Consider the following 5,828-nt stretch of genomic DNA (forward strand, 5'->3'; position numbering starts at 1 on the left):
GAAGTGGATGCTCACAGTCAGCTATTGGATGGAACAAAGGGCCCCCAATGGAGGAGCTAGAGAAAGTACCCAAGGAGCTGAAGGGGGCTGCAACTCTGTAGGTGGAACAACAATATGAACTAANCAGTACCCCCTGAGCTTGTGTTTCTAGCTGCATATGTAGCAGAAAATGGCCTAATCAGCCATCATTGGGAAGAGAAGCCCCTTGGTCTTGCAAACTTTATATGACCCAGCACAGGGGAAGGCCAGGGCCAAGAAGTGGGAGTGAGTGGGTAGGGGAGCAAGGGCGGGGGAGGGTATAGGGAACTTTCAGGATAGCATTTGAAATGTAAATAAAGAAAATATCTAATAAAAAAAATGTAGGACTCTTGGCTCCTCCAGCACCATGTCTGCCTGCATGCTGCCATGCTTCCTGCTACAAAACCTCTGAAATTATAAGCCAGGCCCAATTAAATCTATGCTTGTTAAGAGTTGCTTTGGTCATGGTGAATCTTTACAGCAATAAAACCTACAATATCAAGATTGTAACCAAATAAAATAATCAGGTAGTGACTTGTAGAATTCAAGCCTTAATAGGTTGAGACACAGAATGTTTTATACTAAATATTAACTGTTTCACATAATTAACATTTTCTCCCTTTTCAAAATCTTCTTAAAAGAGCTTGACTTACTATATTGACTTTAATTAGAATTATGCATGTTATAAGGTACAAATACATCAAAATATCTGTTTCCAGTATCAACACTCAGATGATATCTTTTGACTTCAGAGGTACAATGGATTTTAGTTGATATTTTATACCTAGTCAATATACTTTCAAAGGCTATAATTTTATATTGTTGAGCATCTTTTTATTTTTATTTTATTTATTTATTTATTTTGGTTTTTTTGAGACGGGGTTTCTCTGTGTATCCCTGGCTGTCCTGGAACTCACTCTGCAGACCAGGCTGGCCTTGAACTCAGAAATCCACCTGCCCTCTGCCTCCCAAGTGCTGGGATTAGAGGCGTAAGCCATCAACGCCTGGCTGAGCATCTTTATAAATGTCATGTTTCTGATATTCACTGATTGAATTTAGACCTCAGGACCCAATTAAGATCATTTAGTATCTTTATTGTACAATTAAAATTCATTTGAATGATATCTGTAGGTGACATAGATCTTAATTGGATAGCACTTCTGAAAATAAAAGTAATGCATTCATGTCATTTTCCTGGTGAAATTTTGGTTAAGATTCCAGGATTTTGTAGAAACTCTAAGTGGTTTGTTTTCTTGAGTATTAAACATGTTACATATCACACATTAGGTTTTCAACGATTTTACACAATTAAAAGATGAGGTGACAAGATCACCGAAAGTACAAACTGCAATGATTAAGTGCCATGTGACACGTATTTTCCCACATAACCGAGGGTCAGACCTTTTTTTAAAGGGTCATATTTTAGTCCTGAGAAAGTCATATCTACTTAAAGGATAAAAAATGACCATGTTCAGGATGGATATAATGGAAGTTGGAGCTGCTGTGTTCAACCTATTTGCCTCTGAGTTAAAGGGAAGGAAGTTATTTATGGTTTCAATGCATGGATACTGCATTAAGAATTGGTCATTTCATTTAAACTTGTGACCTTTCTGAGTGGCGCATTAGATGTGTCTGCTCATTTGTTTCCTCTAATTAAAAATCTTATTTCTATAATGTAAGTGGTAACATACAATATTTTTTAAGAAAATCAGATCTTAGAACAAATCTTGGAGAACAAAATCCCTTCTAATTGCTTGTAATCCATCTCATTTCTTTCTGACTTGTGCAAAACCCTTGAGCACCATAAATGTCATAATACTTCTTTCCATTCCTAAATAAAACCAGTATTATTCACCCTTTCTTGTTCTGCTCATTGTAATTAAGGCTGATTGAAAATAAAACCAAAGTTCTAGTAAAATAAATATCAGATGGCCCAAGTTAACTTCATTTCACTCAATGAGGCTGAATCAGTTTAGTACATGGTGGCCATATATACATTGTATATATCAGCAAACACTAAATTAGAGCTTATTTTCCCTCTACAGAGATAGGTTTAAGATAATGCTTCATATTACACATGAACAGGCACACACACTGTCTTCAAGGAACTCCAGAACTTAATTGCTTGAATTCCAACCATGTTCTCTATCAGTGATTAACTATATGAAGTTGACAATTAGCTTCATTTGATTGTGTCTCAATTTTCTATACCGTGGGAATAAAGATAATACACATAATATTAGTGTTCCTACTTCCCATATTCATTTGAGGAGCTTGGTGCACAAGGGATGTGATTAGTGCCCTTATATAGACAACATACCCTCCTTTTCTTCAACAAACCAAGGGCATATGAAATTTGGTCTCTGAAGCACAGAAAACCTTCCTCAGACAAAGAATAGATTGCCTAGAAGTCCAGTGATTAAAATCCTTCACCAGTCATTTCAACACCTTAATGGAGCAAAATTAATACAACGAGACCAGAAAAGGAAATCGCCAGTACAGAGATGATCCATTGAATCCATTGCCAGGCACAATTATGTAGAAAATCTGAAAGAATCAATACAACATCTCCCAGAACCACAACTTGTCATAACACAATGGTGGCATTCAAGAATGCCCTGTGCACATTTTCTCCCATTTGACTCCATCCGGGCCACCAGCCTGTACCTATCACTCAGACACAAAGTGTGCCTTCTCCCTTAGTTAATCCTTTTAAGCACCATAGTTTTCACGCTTCACCTAACTGGTGTCCAAACTACACCTAAACTACCCCTGGCTCCAAAGGTTTTCCATCCCAATGCAAAATTCATTTTGTTTTCAGTCCTCACAATTCTGACAGTTCTCATAACACCAAACATTCAAGTCCAAAGTTTCCTCTGGAACTTAAGGCAAACTCTTGACTGTAATTGCCTAGAAAATTAGTCACAGAGCTACCTAGATGTGTTCAGCTGGTAAAAATCCTAACGACCAAGCCTGACAGCCCGAGTTCAGTCTCCAGAACCTACATGATAGAATTAGAGAGAAAAGAGTCAGGCATGTCCTCTGGATTCACCCACACAGCGCGGTACACATGAGCACTATCCCCAACTCAAAATTAACTGACGTAGATGAACTAATTTAAATGTATACCCATCTAGCTTACAAATAAATGAAACTCAGGCTATGATTATTTTATTTTGCTTTGACAGTTACTGTGGGGTAACCCCTAATCTACTTTTGTAACTGCTTTTGTAACTGCTGACCTTGCTACTTTCCCAGTGGTGTACCCCAAATACTTGCTGTTTCTCCTGGCCACGTGTTCATGGTGCATCTCCTCTCATGGTGGCTTCCTCCTCTCTCGTGCTACCTTCTTCCCACACCTCTTCTCTCCTCTCTTGGCTACCCCCAACCAGGTAACTCAAACCCTGACTACCCCTAACTGGCTATGCCATTTCTATTTAACCAATAGTTTTAAATTCAGGAAGAAGGTTTACACAACAAAAGCTTGTAAATTTGAGAATTCACTCATAGGTAACTAGACCTTCTTCAGGAGCAGAGTTTAGCATTAAGGTATGGGTATGTAGCAACCGACCAAGCCTCAACAAATTGATTAATTAATTAAAGTACAGGCATATATTTCCAATCCAAAAGGGAGGAATAGGAGAGAAGCAATGAAGGAGCAGAACAGAGCAGACTGAAATTGAGTAGGAAAGATGTTAAGGTCCTGTAGCTCCTTGTGAAGCATCTAAAGAACTCTGGGCTATCCTGCAAGTCTCAAAGGCCTTACTTCACCACATGCTTTTGTATCCCACATGATCACACGCTGGGGCTGGCTTTGCTCACTGCACTGAGTCACTTAAATATAAGTAACCCTTCCCCATATTCCTGTAAGTAACCCCAATCAAACTCATCAGTTAAAATTGGACTGTCTGTGTCCATATTTGGCCTTTCTTCAGTTTCCTATATTGGGTGCTTAAACACTGATTTATATCTCCCTGAAAGAGTGTCACACAACACTCCACCAGAACAAATTACTTTTCAATTCAGCATCACTCCAAATCTCAGAGCTTAGGCAAATTGTAAAGAAATTCTTTGACAGCATGGTAACAGGAATTCTCAAGAGTCCTCACTTCTATTTGAGACTTCATGACCTTAGCCTTTACTGTCCACATCCCTTTCAGCATCCTCCTCTTCTGCATCCTGAACATAATCACCCACTAAGCTGTACTTGTAGTGTTCTAGCTTTCTCTTGCATGCTTCCTTTTCACACTCTACTATATTCTTCCTGCCACCACCTCCAAGACCTGAGAGCCACGGGTTTAATTACAACAGTGACCCCACTTCTCTGGTATCCGTTTTCTATACGAATTACTTCTTGTGTCACTGTGACTGAGATACCTGAGAAAACAACTTAAGAGGAATTATTTATTGTGGTTTACAGTGTCCGAAGGTGATTCTGTCATGGAAGGGTCAGCATAGCAAAGAAGCTTACATTGTTGTGAACCAGAATCACACAGGGAATACAAGAATAGATCAGGAAATCACAACTCCCAAACAGACAAAACTTAACTTTACTCCTCCATCTGGATTTCAGTTGCTATTATCCTTTCTTACTTGGGAAGAAATCAAGGTCTCATTGCAGTTGTAAGTCCATTTCTCCTGATCCAGTTGTTTTTACAGGTGCTTTCACAAACATCTTCAAATGTCCTCTCCTAATCACCTCATTATTTACTAATCCAATTAAGTTGGCAATCAGAATTAACCATCACAATGTGAAATAACTAATAGAGGAAGGATTGATTTGCTTGCCTCACAATATCAGTTTCTGTCCATCATAACAAGGGGAGTACAGTGACACAGATTAGCTCACATGATGATGGCAAGGAAGATGTGAGAGAATGCCTATACTCGCTGACTTTCTCCATATTTTTCTATTTTCCTCCAGCTAGGCTCCTTGTCTGTGGGATCAAATTCAAGGTAGGTCTTAGCAGTTACTCGATACTCTCATAAGGAAATGTGATTTGTTCTCATGTTGACGCCAAAGCAAGCATAGCCAATAAATAACAGAAGAGTGAAGAAATATTATGGATTATGAGAACACGAGCAAGATTTCCTGAGCAATGTTCTCTTGAGCAGAAGTGTGGCGATTTTACTTGAGAATATTTTAGGGGCAATACATGTTCCAAAACCTGCTCAGTTAAGGAGTTCATTCCTAACCATGATTAATTTGAAATAAATCAAGAAGGGAAGATGGTGGATACAATTTGGGGCACGCTGACATCAAGCTCATGTAACATGTTCAAAAGGTTCAGTTGGTAAACAGGAACACTTTGGGGTATACTCAGCTTAAGCTGTGAAGTTGTAGCTTAGAAACACACGGACACATTGATCATGTGTCGATGTAGGAGTGTGTTCCTAAAAGTTATGGCCAGACCTATGCACAAACTCCCTGAAATTCTTTCGACCACAGACACATCCAGAGATGTGCTTTGCCAATCTCTTAGGCACTCCCCTGATTGAGCCGAGTTGCCAGTGAACAATGACTCCTTGTCGTAACTGCTTAAAATGGCATTCAACACAATGATATAATTACTTACAAATGTAACAGAAATACAAACAAGGTAAGTGTGTGGAAAATTGCAAAACTCTTATGAAGGAGAAAAAAGTAGACATAAAGAATGAGATTGTGTGTGGTCATAGGAAGTCCAAATTATGTCAACAGGATGCCTCTAAACTTATTCTGCAGATTCAAAACAATCCTATTCAAATTTGCAATATACATATTAGCAAGCTAATTCTACAGTTAATACTGAAAAGTAAAAGACTAAACA

The sequence above is a fragment of the Mus pahari genome, chromosome 19 (assembly GCF_900095145.1).
Source record: "Mus pahari chromosome 19, PAHARI_EIJ_v1.1, whole genome shotgun sequence".
NCBI lineage: Eukaryota > Metazoa > Chordata > Mammalia > Rodentia > Muridae > Mus > Mus pahari.